The 17,926-nt window shown below is 38.7% G+C and overlaps 1 long non-coding RNA gene and 1 pseudogene across 2 annotated transcripts in view; one reads left to right on the top strand and one right to left on the bottom strand.

Annotated features, from left to right (window-relative positions):
• The window catches only part of LOC307173394, a 64,456-nt gene that overhangs the window by 45,462 nt on the left and 1,068 nt on the right, over window positions 1–17,926 (top strand). The gene's annotated exons all lie outside the window — the stretch shown is intronic.
• LOC307173393 (N-alpha-acetyltransferase 35, NatC auxiliary subunit-like) lies at window positions 1,108–16,656 on the bottom strand (annotated as a pseudogene). Its single transcript, XR_013824104.1, has 10 exons — window positions 16,595–16,656; window positions 12,991–13,057; window positions 12,802–12,900; window positions 12,037–12,215; window positions 10,791–10,927; window positions 10,625–10,692; window positions 9,950–10,090; window positions 9,733–9,855; window positions 9,060–9,140; window positions 1,108–2,024 (listed from the first exon to the last, which is right to left on the bottom strand). The product of XR_013824104.1 is annotated as an N-alpha-acetyltransferase 35, NatC auxiliary subunit-like (transcript).

Genomic DNA, 17,926 nt, shown 5'->3' with positions numbered 1-17,926 from the left:
TTTTAAAATATTTGAATGTGCGGTACAGGCCTTAAGTAGGCTAAATGTAACGATGTTAAATATTGCATTTATCTTATACAGTAACGCACACAGCTTAGAAGACAAAGACAGTCAACTACTTTAAATATAAGCAAGCATTTTGGCCATAAATATGTAAATCACATACAGTAAAATGATTGACAATGAAAAATGACACAGAATAGTTTTACAATGTGAATACCATACTTACAGGGAGGGAGCCAGTCCACCAATAGACTTAAACTTTTTGTCTGTCTTTCTTTTATAGAAGAGATCCCCCCTCCCCCATAAACTCTTAAAGTGACAGTCTAATATTCCTGCTGCTGTCTGTCATGTTAATCAAAGAACAAAAGACAAAGAAAATCAATCTCTGCTCTTGACTGAATAATTACTTTTATAACTAATTATAAGCATTAATATGTGTTTACTTTTTACAATGAAGATAATCCAGTGTTATTTTACATTTGTTTACTTTAATTTCTGTAGTATTTCTTACATGAATGTGTATACCCAACTGAAAAACTTAAAGGCGTGTTTATTTCATATCTCTCTTATTGTATTGCATTTATGTTGTTTGCAATTTGTCCATTTGTGCTTATTTTATTACTGACTTTTTTACTTGGTTTTTTTTCTGAAAATAAAATTTTGTATTGGAGAAATGTAGATTTTTGTTTGTATATGCTTTCAATTATAGTTGTTATAAATAAAATCGGAAACGGCAAAAATCGTTATCGGCAGGTCACTTACAAAAAAAATCAGAAATCGGATTTAGCCAAGAAAATGGCAATTGTTGCATCTCTAGTAATAACATGCAGGCATTTTTAAATACAAGTCATTCACTCTGCCAGGTTCACTCGCTGTTCGCAAATTCCTTCAGAAAACAATGTGTGGCGCACATCAGCATTTTCAGCTTTCAGAAGAAAACTAATCTAAATTGCATTTACTTATGAAACTTGGAAAAACTTGGACAATGTCGCATGTGTGAGCAACAATTTAAAAAATATATTTTACAAACAAAATATTATTTTATCCTAGGATATATAATCGGAACAATTCAACACTGGAAAATTCCTAAAGAACACAAATGTGGAAATCACAAAAGCTTTAATTCCACAGAGTTTGACCAAACGTTTTATGGACATGAAATCGTTTTTTTAAAGATCTGCCATCTCTCACATACATAAATGTATTTTTATCCAATTGTTACTGACTCAGTGCAATAAAAACATCAAGTTGAGATACAGTCAGAAACCCATGTCTCTTGAAGGATCCAAGGATTCTTAGATCCTTACGTGTTTAGCTTCAAAACAGCGGTCATACTGTACATCTATGTTGGATTTGTGCTGGTTAGATGCAGTCCAGATGAAGTAGGGATGAAGTCTGAGCTTTGAAATATATGCAACTAAGCTTATTCAATAAACCCTTTTTATCATCACTTCGTCTCCGGCTTCCTTCTATTTCACAGCCTCCTCTGTAAACCTTTGGTTTTGGGATCCAGACAAAATACAGGTTTGTTAACAGATTTTGGCTTTCAGATAACACTTGCTGCTAACTGTTTTTGGGAATCAGGCAAAACAAATGTCTTCTGATGGGATCTGGTAAAGAGGCTGGATCTAATATTCCTGGCGTGGAGATTTGAGCATTTTTGGACATCAAGATATAGACACGATCTCACACTTTGAATGTTTTGTACTTTGTGTGCACCTCGTCAAACATGAACCTGATGAATGAAGGGAGGGTTAATTCTGAAGCCACTAAAAACAATTTTTTTTTCTTTCTCCAATTTAATACAATACTATCAACCAAACAAAGAAACATTATGTGAACTGTTCAAACTAGAGTCCATGTGTATTAAATGTACAATTACAGTTCTGAATATGAACTTATTCTGCGACTGTGGTGACAGTTCATGTAAAGGAGAAGAGTTCCTGGAAACATGGCTGATCTCAAATGATCTTGACTACAGGGAAGTATTTGTGTGCCGAGAAGTCAAACTCAGGAAGGGCCTGCAAAGAGGAAACACAAGGATCCAGTGAATTTCACCGTACCATTTCATCTATATGCAAAATGTTTTGTTTTTTTAAGGAATTCAAGTTAGGCTTTATAAACAGCATCTGTGACTTGCTGTCTGTTACCACAAGACATCATTTTGACTCATCTCCAGTTTGTAATAAAAATGAGTCTATGAGGCAAAACATTCTAAGATTCAAAGCAAAAATGTTCAGCACATATTTTAAACTAATTTACTTACTTTTTAAGCTGATTTAAGCATTTACTGCGATTTCACATCTCCCTCGTTTGGAGAGCTTGTTTCAGAACCTGGTGCGTTTTCTCCCTTAGTTTGGTTAGTTTAGGTTTGGTTAGCAATCCGACTCAATGAACTAGGCTTTATCACAATGTTTGATGGGCAATGACATACGTTCCGTGAAAAACAGCAAGTGTTTGTTATCTTCAACTTCCTGCTCAGCTACTGTTCGGACGCTCTTGCTTACTGCTCCGCGCTTTGCTCTATCGCTTTTACATTTTATCTCCTATATTTTTATATTTTATTTCCTTTTATCACCTAATTTTAACTTCAGCAAACACCACAGTGCTCAGACAACAAAGTTTGGATTACTACAAAAACGCAGAATTCTTTTACCCGACCAGCTTACATTCCGGGAAAGGAAAACACAACTGCCTACATTCATACGGATAAGAGAGAAAATGCCTCTTCAGGTTCAAGAATCTACTTGCTGCACTAACTGCCACAGACTTTTACAAAGGATTGCAGTTCTCGAAACAAAGTTACTTACGGGACCACCAAACCAGACGGAGCACACAACAGAGCTTCGTCATGGACACCCTCAGCATACCGGTGAGTCCCATGAAACTAGTACTCCTCGACAGGTAGAGAAACAAGCCGATCGACTTACTAATCGATGGCACAAACAGGGAGCGAGACCCAAAGGCACTCGAGACATCAGATTGTCACGAGCATCACATATTGCCGCAGTAGCATCCTCTACCCCAGATACAGCTCTGACAAGGATTGCAAACACTGGTCTCCTACCACCGCTTATACATCTTGAGAACAGATTTGAAGTACTAATGAATGTAAATGAGGAATCCCCAAATGTGATGAATGTGATCGAACACAGACTGAATGGGCCAGTAGCTAACACTGATGCTAACTGGCGCTCAAGGTCGAGCAGACAGCGGCACTCAGCTCAGAGCGCAGCCGAGCCCAGGACTCTGATAGTGGGGGACTCCACAATCAGAAACATTAGCAGCAGGGATACAACTACATGCTGCCTTCCACAAGCAACAACTTCTGATGTAAACAGGGAACTTCAGAACATTCTGATGAAACATAAGACTGCAAATCGACTCATCATTCATGTGGGGAAGAATGATATTCATAAAGAGCAGTCAGAACTCCTTAAGAAGGATTTCAATGAACTTTTTGAAACACTTAAAAGACTGAAAGTTCAAACATTCATCAGTGGACCTCTCCCAGCAAGAGGAACAAACAGGTTTTCACGGTTGCTTGGGCTAAATACATGGCTGCAAAAAACCTGCAATATAAAAGGAGTAAACTTCATTGACAATTTCAATCTTTTCTGGAGTCAGAGACAACTTTTTCATCGGGATGGCCATCACCCAAACAAACTTGGTTCAAGAGTGTTAAAGGACAATTTCTACTTCTCCCTCATACATCCTTCTGCAGTTTGTGCCAATCCAGTCAATCTGAACGGCACACACACACCTGGACACAGTATGAATGACCACGGGACTTCACTTCAGCAGCAAAATGGACATGCGGTTGACATATCACACAAGGACAATGATAACACCACTCCGCCACAACAACCTCTGCTCACGGACACAATCTCAGCTGAGCCCTGCCCACAGAGAGACTTATCAGAACTGCTTGAAGATTCAGCACCCAAGGACGACTTCCTGGAAAACAGCCAGGGAAGCCAGGACAGCATATCACAACCTCATATAACACCAGAGCAACAGCCCCTTTCCCCAGATACGCTATCCCTCTCTCCAGCATCGCCACTACTGTGTTTCTCACAGAAAATGGAAGAACTGGTGCATGCTGGAACCAGACTATCCCACTCTTTTGCTGCGAGCCCCCAGATACCAACCAAAAAACGACAGGCACCATTACCACCCAAGCCTGCGGGCCCAGCTCGCCCTCCCCCTCCTGTGAGAGCTCTTTGGCCTCTGCCACAACGCCAGGGCCCACACCGTCCTCCATCTGCTCGAGGTGAACCAAAAACAACTGATACCAGCTCTCAGTGATGTGTTTTGGGTCCCCGCTCTGATAACAGTAACTTTCTCAAATGTTTACAGAACAAGCGGGAACCCAGTGTGCCTGTATCTTTCTCTATTGCTGTTTTATTACAAGATAGAAAATCTAAGGCCTTCAATAGCCGTGCAGCAAACCTAACTAATCTGGTGCCTATTACACGTCAAAGTAAGATTGATGTGGGGACAAAAAGTAAGACTGTTAAGTTAGCACTTTTAAACATTCGTTCTCTTAAAAATAAATCACTTCTAGTCAACGATTTAATAACCACAAACAACCTGGATTTTATGCTTCTAAATGAAACCTGGCTAGAAGCCAGCTGCAGTGCAACAATCCTCAATGAAGCAGCCCCTCCTAACTTTACTTTTATGAGTGTCTGCAGAGCTGTTAAGAGAGGTGGGGGTCTAGCTGCTCTTTTTAAAGATATCTATCAATGTAAGCAAATATCATTTGGGAATTACCCTTCTTTCGAATATCTGGGTATTGTGTTGAAAGGTGCTCCACGCATTTTACTTATCATTATTTACAGGCCTCCAAAATACTCTCCAGCCTTCACTGAGGACTTTACAGAACTGTTATCAACAATTACCTCAGAGTTTGACTGTTTTGCCATTGCAGGAGATTTTAACATTCACATAGATTGTGCAGAGAACAATATGGCAGAAGAAATCAAAACTGTTTTAAAAACTTTTGATCTGACTCAGCATATACATGGACCCACACACAATCGTGGACACACTCTAGATTTACTTATCAGTAAGGGTCTAAACATTTCATTAATTGTTATTAAGGATGTAGCACTGTCTGATCATTTCTGTATTTTCTTTGATATATTGATCTCTCCTGCCACTGAAGCTAGATCTGTGTCTGTCAAGAAGAGATGCTTAAATGAGAACACTAGTGTACTATTTATGAAGGCTATATCCTTAACACCAAGCATATCTGCAGACTCTGTTGATTTTCTCCTTGATTCTTTTAACTCAAAAGTTAAAGGTATAATTGATGATATTGCTCCTGTGAAAGTCAGGAAGAAGAGTGGCAGACAAAAAGCACCGTGGAGAAACTCAACAGCAGTGCAAAATATGAAAAGACAATGCAGAAAAGTAGAGCGCATGTGGCGGAAGACTAAACTTGTAGTCCATTATAACATCTACAAAGACAGCCTTCATGCTTTTAATATGGAACTAGGCAAAGCTAGACAGACTTTCTTCTCAAATATTATAAACAGCAATTTAAACAACACACGCACTCTTTTTGCTACTGTAGAGAGACTGACAAACCCTCCAAGCCAGATTCCCAGTGACATGCTCTCAGACTACAAGTGCAGTGAGTTTGCTTCTTTCTTCTCTGAGAAAATCAGTAATATCAGAAAGGTGATCAGCACATCCTTGAGTTGCACTGAGGTCAGACAGATCAAACCACCTGAGAAATTAGTTACTATGTCTGATTTCAAAGAAATTGATGGCAAAATTTTGGAAGAAACTGTACAGCACCTTAAAACATCAACCTGTGCTCTTGACACACTTCCCACATCATTTTTCAAAAGTGTGTTAAACAGTTTAGAAGCAGATCTTCTAGAAGTGGTAAATGTCTCACTTCGCTCTGGGAGTTTTCCAAACTCCCTGAAAACTGCAATTGTCAAGCCCCTCCTGAAAAAGAGCAATCTGGATAAGACCATATTAAGCAACTATAGACCGATCTCAAATCTTCCTTTCATAGGCAAGATCATTGAAAAAGTTGTCTTCAATCAGCTGAACAAATTCTTGAGCTTGAATGGATCCTTTGACAATTTTCAGTCTGGTTTCCGACCGCACCACAGCACAGAGACAGCCCTCATAAAGATAATAAACGATATTCGCTTAAATACGGATTCAGGCAAATTATCAGTGCTGGTACTACTTGACCTTAGTGCTGCATTTGACACTGTCGATCATAACATACTTCTTGACAGGCTGGAAAACTGGGTGGGGCTTTCTGGGATAGTCCTAAAATGGTTCAGGTCATACTTAGATGGGAGAGGTTATTATGTGAGTATAGGAGATCATAAGTCTGAGTGGACATCCATGACATGCGGAGTCCCTCAAGGCTCGATTCTTGCGCCACTCCTGTTCAACCTGTATATGCTCCCAATGAGCCAAATAATGAGAAAGAACCAAATTGCTTACCACAGCTATGCAGACGACACACAGATCTACTTAGCCCTATCGCCTAACGATTACAGCCCCATTGACTCCCTGTGCCAATGCATTGACGAAGTCAACAGTTGGATGTGTCAAAACTTTCTTCAGTTAAACAAAGACAAAACTGAAGTCATTGCGTTCGGAAACAAAGATGAAGTTCTCAAGGTGAACGCATACCTTCACTCTAGGGGTCAAACAACTAAAAATCAAGTCAGGAATCTCGGTGTGTCACTAGAGTCAGACCTTAGTTTCAGTAGTCATGTCAAAGCAATAACTAAATCAGCATACTATCATCTGAAAAATATTGCAAGAATTAGATGCTTTGTTTCCAGACAAGACTTAGAGAAACTTGTTCATGCTTTCATCACCAGCAGGGTGGATTATTGTAATGGACTCCTCACTGGCCTTCCCAAAAAGACCATAAGACAGTTGCAGCTCATACAGAACGCTGCCGCCAGGATTCTGAGCAGAACCAGAAAATATGAACACATCACACCAGTCCTCAGGTCTTTACACTGGCTCCCAGTTAAATTTAGGATTGATTTTAAAGTATTATTACTGGTATATAAATCATTTAATGGCCTAGGACCTCAATACATTGCAGATATGCTCACAGAATATAAACCCAACAGATCACTCAGATCACTAGGATCATATCAGCTAGAAATACCAAGGGTTCACTCTAAGCATGGCGAGTCCGCTTTTAGCTATTATGCCAGCCGCAGCTGGAACCAGCTTCCAGAGGAGATCAGACGTGCTCCTACTGTAGTCACTTTCAAATCCAGACTCAAAACACATCTGTTTAGCTATGCATTTACTGAATGAGCACTGTGCCACTGTTCGTCCGACTGTTTGTACTGTACTGTATTTTATTCTATTTTTCTAAACTGTTTTAATTATTCTTATTTCTTTTATTATTTCAATTTCTTCTATGTAAAGCACTTTGAATTGCCATTGTGTATGAAATGTGCTATATAAATAAACTTGCCTTGCCTTGCCTTGCCTTGCCTAATGTCTCTCAAAATGAATCATGGATTAACCTGGAGCAAAGACTGCAAAGTAGAGGCTGGCACCTTTACGTTTTAAAATGCCACCTAACGGCTTTTCTCTGAAATAGGTAGATGGTAAGAATGTTGTCCCGATGAAGCCTCGATTCCTGCTTAGGGTGGTCCTTATCAAGTCCAATTTTTTTGTGCAAAATGTTAGTGTCTTAACCTCTTAAACTGTTCCTTTTAACTTCAAAATTGGAAATATGCAAAAATGTTGACAAAAAAATGATATTTAGAGGTAGCTCAATCATGTGGAAGATTGCCTATGTTAAGCTGTGCGGCGTTATTGTGATATGCAAGTAATATTAAAAGTTGCTGCAAATGAACTACATTTTATTGAAATCAGAGCAACACTGACATGACAACAATGACAACAATCTCAAAAAAGCACAAAGTTTTCAACAATCCCTCGTTTCTGATGCTCAGCAGCCAGTGTTGACTTTTTGCAGTCTGGATAGATCCGTCGGTGATCTTCCACCACATGAAGGAGAAACTGCAATTGTTCTTCAGAGTGTGTGAGATAGACACTGTATTCTTGAATCAGAGCCACTCCTCTCTCGGCGTGATCATTGACTACTTTCATTGCATGGTTGCCTGTGCCTCCTGATAATCTGCTTGATTCGGCCAAAGTTCCGGGTCAGTTTCAAGGAACGTAACGTAATTTTTTAAACCAAAAAATGTGCTCTAAACCCAAACAATAACCAAGGTGATCATCAATAGAAATATGTATTGATTCCACCAGGAAAGGTAAATCTGCTAAACTGGGTCATGGATGGATTAATTTGGATTTAGTTTCTACAATAAGTAAACTGAGATATGTATCTAAAATACATATTTAGGAATATATGGAGCATATGGAATATGTGGAGATTTTTTTTTAATTTTACTAGCCAGGTACAATACCAAATCAAATGATAGTTTTTTACGAAAATCATCAAAATCTCAGAAAGTTTAAAGCTATTGAGCTACCAGTAATTATTATGTTACTGCCATAAAAATTGGCATGCTGTATTTTCTTATATAAAGGAACAATTTGAAGGGTTAAGAGTATGACAATTGGATACTTTAAAAATAAGGACCACCCTATTCCTGCTGTTTTCTATCCATCCATCCATCTGCTGTGCATATCCAATGGGAATACGATCATATTGAGCAAGTGTAAAAAATACTTGCCTTGCCTAAAAAAAAAAAATCACATGAAATCCGATTTTTTACAAATCCGCTTGAAGCTACTTTCATGTGGTTTGTAATCCTGTAATCAAATCTCATTTCCTGAAATCTGTTTCATTCTGATCAGAATGCAGGAGTTGAAATACTGGACCTAACCTTCAAATAAATGTCTATTGTAACATTTATTCTGTTGCAGACTCTCTCCCAATAGATGTCTCATTAAGTGTATTATTATTTTTACAAACTGAGAGACGAGTTAAAATGTTTTGTCCCTGGTAACAGACGGTCCATAGAGCTTAAGTTGTACTGAACCCAGAATATTTGTATATACACATGTTGTACCTTAGTTTCCTTCTTGTGTCCTCCAGCCAGCAGTTTCATAACAACAATATTGGGTTTGGCCACTTTAAGGATGCGGTTAACCTACAACAGGAGGCAACATGTCCGTCACTTCTTTACACAATATATAACGGACAATGTAAGACTTCAATGTAACACTATATGACTTCACAATCTCCATTGTATATAATCATTTGTTAAAAATAATATGATATTTTTGTTTCCATCCATCAAAAAGAAAATATGAGTCATTTTTTTATTATTTAAAAAAAGGCAATACTACAAAGTTATGTTGGCTGAATAAGATTTTTTCTAAAGAAATTACAACTTTTATTCAGCAAGGTTCCATTAAACTGATGATAAATTACAGTAAATACTTTTACATTGTTGTGAAAAACTTCTTATAAATATAATATAAATGCTGTTCTTCAACTGTTTTCAACATTGATAATAATAAGAAATGTTTCAAATCATCATATTAGAATGATTTCTGAAGGATCATGTGACACTGAAGACTGGAGTAATGATGCTGAAAATTCAGCTTTGCATCACACAAATAAATTCCGTTTTAAAATAATTATTAAAATCGAAAACCAAATACCAATTTCTACTATATATTTGTGTTAATAAGACAGGACTGGCTCACAGAGCAATATAAGGACTGTTTGAAATGTACCTCTGCATCAGGGCTGGTGACGTTTTCAAGTATAAGTTTGGCCTGCTGGAAATGTTTACTGGCGGCCATATAGAGATCCGCTGAGCGAGGAGGAGGATTGTACTTCTTCAAATCTGACATTTCCTACATTTAAACACACACAGACACAGTTTACTGTAATCTTTGCACAGGATAGTTGCAGTAAACATGACCTTGAAGTGAGTAAAATCAGCGCTACCTTAAACTGGATATAGTGCACTGGCGGCGGTGTGACGACACTGTTGAACGGGGCGAATCGATGCTCGTAGCGAACCTGCTCGCTGTCCAGTTCAAACTGAGGTTTGCGCACCTTTCTGTCCATATCCAACGCTATCATGGTCTGCAGAAATAAAGACTTTTAGTTTATTCAAAATACATTAAAAACAGAATTCACACACATACAATGACTCTAATCCATCCCTTCAATGATGAGTATGTTTCTAATTTCCACATTAAAATTCATATTTATTTGGAACAAAGTCAAAATTGTGATTGAAATAAATGAATGCAGCACCTGGGGGTAAGGACAGGTAATATGCATGTGCATGCCGTCACTGTTTTCACAGATTCGTGGTTTTGTAGTTTACACTGAGACGATAATGGCATTGTTTTTTTCAAGATTGCACTTTGAAACCTGTTTTCAGGCCACCAAAACACCATTGTCGTGTAAATGAACGGCCAAAACACATAAAAAGTTCCTTCGTTAGTTTAAAAACGGTGTCATGTAAACAGCTCCTCGATTTCTCCTTCTTTATCATGCACTCTTATATGTCTCTGGCCAACCAATCAAATCCTGATTATTATGATTCATTTCCATTGTTACATAGGCAGCTTTGAGTACTCCAGTGTGTTTGTGTGTATCAGGAAGCATTACCTTGTACATGCCAGCACACATGTTCTGGTAAGCTTGGCTCATGGTGATCTCTTTACTCAGAGGACGAGCTGAGGAGAAAATGGAAACACAATGAGCGAGTCAGACCCAAACATCCCAATCCTCCATAGCAAATGCAACTGTTGAATGAACGTGGGCCTGTGAGAACCTTTCTTCTTCTTCTTGCTCTTCTTGCTGCTTCGTACTTTCAGCTGCTCCTCCAGGATTCTCTCCTCTGCCATCTGAGAGCTGTCCGCTCAACTCAACGTGGACATGAGCCACGCATACAGGAACTCCGACAGATACCTGAACATACATGGAGAGAAAGATATATCTTTACTTTTTTAATCTTTATCTGACTCTCAGAATTCAACAGGCTGTTTTGCTACTGTCCCTTTAAGACTATATGCAAATGACCTCTGTTATGATTGGCTAACCTCTTCACATGTGTAATGCTAAATCCGACATTAACGTGCTAGCACTTTGGACTTCATTTAGGGAATCTTTCAGGGATGCACCAATATTAAAACTGTGGCTGATGCCGATAATTCTATTAGCATATTTACATATATAAAATGTATAATCATAATACTGACATATTATTTAAAAAATATTTTTAGCATATTAAAATCATAATTGTTATCATTTTTACTCCTCCGCGATGCCTGGCGGTGGCGCTGGATATAATTTTTTATATTATTATATATTATTTAGTTTTTATTATGTATTAAGTTTATTGTACATCACACAAAAGATGAAGCGTTAGTTTTACTCCAGATAATCACTGTAAGAGCTGAATAAACACAGTATAAGAAGTGCGCATTGAAGTCTTATCCATAAACTCTCTCTCTCCCTTTCATTATCATCAACATACACAGCAAATTACACAAAACACTCGTTACAAACTAACAGTAAACAAATACATTTTGCAGGTCAGATACATTTTTCAAACAGGGCGGGTCTACGCTAAACCTACAGTGTCCGTCAACAGTCATGGGAGGGGCCTGTGCAAAAGTATGTCACACTGCCCTGAATCTGAGAACGGGTTGTTCTGAGACAGTGCTTATGATTTATGGGGATTTAAAAAAAAAAAAAGCACTGGGTGGATTTTTATCATTATAGGGTGGTTGTGTACACACATTTATGTTCAAACACCATGTAAAAGTGAATTTTGCATAATAGATGCCATTTAAATCTTCGGCATAATTGGTCAATGGTCGCTGTCCCTTTAAATTAGATGATTATCTAAATTTTAAAATAGGTAGAAATAATTAAACTTCAAATATTTTCTGATGGATATCTGATAACAGTTGATATTGATAAAAAAATGCTAATAAACAATAGTATGTTGTGTGTGTGCCTGTGCATCCTGATCTGTCTATAGCATTAAAAGCATGTTTGTTTAGCTGTCGTACCAGTAGATGTAATAATACTCATGCATGCTGTAGAGCTCCAGCTCAAAGCCGCTGAGCAGGTACTGGATCATGATGCGCAGGTTATGATAGAGGATCCAGGAGCCCAGACAGGCTAAATGCTGCCTTTGAGGCTCCAGCTTCATCAGAAGACCGTGAAGAGCAGCGTCCACCTTCTCAGCCTAAACACCAGCAAACACACTCAATGATGCTTTACAACTGACATGATGGCAGCAGACTTCCAGAAGCATGAACATTTTGGTTAAGTGGACTTTCAAAGGATGGGCAATAAAGATTTAAAATATCTTAATTTGTGGTTTGAAACAACATAGTGAGTAAATTATGACAGAACTTTCATTTTTGGGTGAACTAACCCTTACATTTACATTTATGCATTTAGCAGAAGCTTACAAAAGAGGAACAAAAGCAAGAAATCTAATTTGTTGGTTAAACCCTTTTAGTTCTTTGTAATAAACACTTATGAATTGTGAGGAATAAGACCAGAAACACTTATTAAAAGGTGTATGAATTTCTTTCTTCTGCTGAACTCAAAAGAAGATATTTTGGTATTGGTATTTGGTAACCAAACAGTTGATGGACCACATTCATAGTATCTTCAAAATATCTTCTTCAGAAATTCTGTCATCAATACAGGGTGAGTAAATGATGACAGAATTTTCATTTTTGGGTGAACGGTCCCTTTGAGAAAGTATTAGGTCCAATATTTAATTCATGTCATCTTTAACCAAACAAAAAACATCTACGCACCTCGTCCTGAAGGGTGGCAAACTCCTCCAGTATGTGACCCAGTTTGTCTCGCTGGCGTGCTCTGTTGTGTCCGTGAATCTGGATAAGGCTGCAGAATGGCTGTGACACAAAATAACACTCTTAATTCATCTAATCAAAAACACTATTTCACCTGTTACAATAACATATCAAACAAAATGAATCACAAACCCGTGTGCAGTGTGTGACAAAGGAGTCAATGTAATCTTTAGCCTGGTGGTTATTGTTCAAACTGCATCTGTGAAAACAGCGTTAGAACAGTGAGGGAATATAATGTCATTGTAAAATAGTCAAGATGATAAGGACAGGCAGGAAAAATACTAAAACAGAATCACGAGACTAAGAATAACATTAGTTAAACTCTGCAGCTTTAATAGTAAAAACGTAGTTTAAATGTTTTCAAAAGAGTTCAACGTATAATACTTGTTAGCAGTGTTAGCACAAAAAATGTTAGCAGTGGGTGTTTATTTCTTAAAATTTTAAAGGAGACACGCACCTTTAATTGGAGTGTTTAAATCAGTGGGCTAAAATCATGGTAGAAAATGGGGTAAAACTATTTTACAGTGTTACACATTACATGTAGTTACTATAGTAATAACTATAAATTATGCATTATTACCAACTAACCCTAAACCAAACCCCAATCCAATCCCTATAGTGAGTACATGTAATTAATTAATATTACTCAGTGCTTAAATGTATACTTAACACTGTAACAATCTTACAATAAAGAGTAACCGAAAATGGTCTCTTCTTTCTAAATTATGTACATGCAAAAATCCTACTAACATTATAAATGCACCTCATGAAACATTGTAAATTAAAAAACAAATGCAGAAACCTCATGTAATTTATAAGTGTCACAGGGTGACGTTAAGCGGAACCGTTCCTCTCCATTATTGTTTCCCGGTGGGAGCGAGTTTAATGTAACACCAGAACGGTTCCGGGTCCTTCCGTGTAAACAGTCTGACGGAGCTTGCTAATGAGGGAATGAGTGGCAGCTGGGTGATGAGCGGAGATTAAAGGGATAGTTCACTTTGAAATTAATTTTTGATATGTTTTAGCTTACCTCAAGGGCATCCAAGATGTAGGTGTCTTTGTTTCCGCAGTAGTTTCAATTTTGATATTTTTAGGTCAAACCGTTCTTGTCTGTCAGTCATATAATGCAGGTCGATGGTCACTGTCTCAAAACACAAGCACAGAGTCCAAATTAAAACAATTCCCCATCGTCCAAATGAAACAATTCCCCATCATAAGTACACATTGATGGCCTAAGACACGAAACGAGCGGTTTGTGTGAGAAAACGAACAGTATTTATATCGTTTTTACCTCTTGTAACCACAGTCACGTCCAAGTGATCTGAGGGCGCGGGCGGGTATAGATATATACACTAGACGTCGCCTTGGCTACGGTTTCGTTCCAATGAACTGCAGTAGCGAAGGCGACATCTAGTGTATATATCTATAGCCGCCCGCGGGCGGGTATAGATATATACACTAGATGTCGCTTGGCTACGGTTTCGTTCCAATGAACTGCAGTAGCCAAGGCGACGTCTAGTGTATATATCTATACCCGCCCGCGCCCTCAGATCATTTGGACGCGGCTGTGTTCAAGAGACAACAACGATATAAATACTGTTCGTTTTCTCACACAAACCGCTCGTTTCGTGTCTTAGGCCATCAATGTGTACTTATGATGGGGAATTGTTTAATTTGGACGATGGGGAATTGTTTTAATTTGGACTCTGTGCTTGTGTTTTGAGACAGTGACCATCGACCTGCATTATATGACTGACAGACAAGAACGGTTTGACCTAAAAATATCAAAATTGAAACTACTGCGGAAACAAAGACACCTACATCTTGGATGCCCTTGAGGTAAGCTAAAACATATCAAAAATTAATTTCAAAGTGAACTATCCCTTTAAGCTATGAGGGATATGGATCTGTGAGGGGGATTATAAAAGGATCCAGTTGATGTGCAGGAGGGAGTAATCTTTGTTGTTGATCAGACTGGGAGAAATCTTTTGTTGTGGAGCAGACCAAGGGAAGTCTTTTGTTGTTGGGCGGACTAACGTTACGTCGAGCAGCACACGAGAGGGCAGATCGTACAGGACGGGAAAGGCTGCATGTAAAGAAGAAAGAGCTGGAGATCAGCGGTTTGGTTGAACTGTGTTATCTCATCGAACAGATAAGTGTTATCTGCCAGTTCTATTAGGAAGTTAATGCCTGTAGTGCCCGCTACCCGCCATAGTTCGGTGAAGTCGCCCCGGCGTTCAGTGAGATCTGGTTTGAAGTCTTTTAATGTCAGTTGTGTGTCCATAGCCAACTACCTACACAGCCCTGGATGTACAGTTTTGTCAGTTGAGCGGAAGAGTCGGCTGGGACCACGAGAGGAGACCTTATTCACTGTGAGTTGATGTGAGTTGCAGTGCTTAATGTGAAGTGAACACGTGTGATCATTTGAAGTGACTGAATTGTGCACTGGTGTGGAAACCGTAATTTTGTGTCTGCCCGTTCCCCAGTTGGCATACTCGTGGGTCTCGAATGTCAAATTGAAATTTACTAACTGCTGTGTGTTGAGCGTATGCTGTACAGGAATGCAGCCCCATCCTGTCTGAGTTGAAGAGGATTTATGGAATATCCATGCATCGCTGTTCTGTGGTAAGAAGATTCAGTTGTTGACTGTTGGATTCTGTATTCACCACTATTGTTCTGTGAACATAGAGAAACTGTCCTCTGCCATTGAATGCTGCCATCACTGTCCTGTGGAAAGATCCAGTTGTTGACTGTTGAATCCTGCACTCACCACTGTTGTTCTGTGAACATAGAGAAACTGCCCTTCGCTATTGAATGCTGCCATCATTGTTCTGTGGTAAAAAAGATTCAGTTGTTGACTGTTGGATTCTGTACCCACCACTGTTGTTCTGTGAAATTAGGGGAAGTTACTGTCCGTCGCTGTATTTCGACTGTCGCCGGCTTGTGGAAGGAGGGGGACCCTCAGTTAGCGGGTGTGTCCCGTGGAGAGAGCGACAGGGCTCCTCATTTGCCATCTACGACCGACTATTGCATTGCGTCGGATGATCCCCTGCCCTACCCTCCCCCCGTCCCAAAAAGAGGTGACACTCAAATAATTGATGCTGTCTTGTGAGAAGAGTAACCCCCTCCCTTGTTGTCAATTTCCTATCAGTGCCTGCTCCGAAACTTGCCTCCGGCTGAAGAGGAACGGCTGTGTGAATCCTTACCAGCGTCTGCTGCATTACTTGCCTTCGGCTGAAGAGGAGCTGCTGTGTGAATCCTTACCGGTGTCTGCTCCAATACTTGCCTCCGGCTGAAGAGGAACTGCTGTGTGAATCCTTACCAGTGTCTGCTCCATTATCTACCCCCGGCTGAAGAGGAACTGCTGTGTGAATCCTTACCGGTGTCTGCTCCAATACTTACCTCCGGCTGAAGAGGAACTGGTGTGTGAACTCTTACCGGTGTCTGCCCCATTGCTTGTCTCTGTTTATTTGAAGGACCACCGTGCGAACTTCACACGCAGCCTGGTGGAAGAGAGCGGTGGATCAGTCGGTGGATTTTAGTTTAAGATTGGACTTATTTTAACTAAATAAAATACAAGTTTTGATACTGATTACTTTGTCTGGTCTGCTGGTGTCTCTGGGTAACTCCTCGAGGTGGTACGCTTGGAAGGGGAGGGAAGGCCACCCCGGCCTGTGACATAAGCAACAAATTAATTAAAGGGTAAATAATATAGTGTAAAGAAATTATCACTCACTTTGTGGAGAGGACAGGTGGGCTGACAAAATGGCGCAATGCATCTTTAATCATATCCTGCATCAGGATGGCTAAAGTCACAGTTCCTTAAATCTTTCTGATCAGATGAAATGTTACTAATGTTTTCCAGATTGTACAAAATACTTACATAAAATAGTGAATAATAGTTCATATTATTTGAAATGTTAAATTATCAAGTATAAGTATTTTAATAGTGAATAATAGTTAATATTATTTGAAATGTTAAATTATCAAGTATGAGTATTTTAATACACAACAAAACATTGACTTGCATAGATAAAACACAGCGAAACACTTCCTTACATAGATAAAACATAAAATAGTGAATAATAGTTCATATTATTTGACAACAAAACAAGTATAAGTTTGACAACAAAACAAGTATATACTTATATCAAGTATAACTATTTTAATAGCGAATAATAGTTCATATTATTTGAAATGTTAAATTATCAAGTATGATTATTTTAATAGTGAATATTAGTTCATATTATTTGAAATGTTAAATGATCAAGTATGAGTATTTTAATCTAATACACAACAAAACACTGACTTACATAGATAATACATAGGTTGTTTTGTTTGAAATAAGACGTTAAATTATCAAGTATATTAAGGTTTAAACATGTGTTGAAGTGCACTTACCATCTGTGAAATTAGGAGGTCTTTTTGTCTCTGGTTAAAATCATAGATTCTTGAATTTAGAATCCTTGAGCAGAAGACATGTTTGCACTCCGTTTGCTAAATTCAAAATGAAGAATGTTTCCATCATGGCAGGGGCACAGGGCCCTCCCCTTCGCAACCCAGCTCTTACCTTGTTACTGGATTACCTGCTCCTGTGATCCTTTTCCACTGTCTCTCTAACATACGCTCTATTTTCTGTAAGACAATGACATTTCAGTTACTTCATCAGCAACAATAGTGTGTGTGTGTGTGCGTGCGTGTGTGCGTGCGTGCGTGCGTGTGTGTGTGTGTGAACTCACCATTCATGTTTCCAGCTTGTCAATCTCCTGCTGTTCCATTGTCTATCATCGGCTAAATCTGTGTGATATTCACCTGCAAATAACTAAAGCACTGTGTTAACACTTACCTCATCTCTCTCTCTCTCAAAGTCTGTCACATCCTAACAATTTCTCCATAATCTGCAGACATTCTTTATTGCTTTAGGTCAATAATTTACGGTTTATTTATTCCATTTGCATAAAAAGTATTTCAGAGATTGAAAGTATCTACCAAGCAGCTTCCTGTAGTTGTAAGTGGTGACCTAAAAATATTTCATAACCTTATTTATGATTACATGACATTAGGCTAT

This window comes from Squalius cephalus, assembly GCF_949319135.1.
Source record: "Squalius cephalus genome assembly, chromosome: 16".
Lineage (NCBI taxonomy): Eukaryota > Metazoa > Chordata > Actinopteri > Cypriniformes > Leuciscidae > Squalius > Squalius cephalus.
This window is presented reverse-complemented; position numbering and strand designations above follow the sequence as displayed.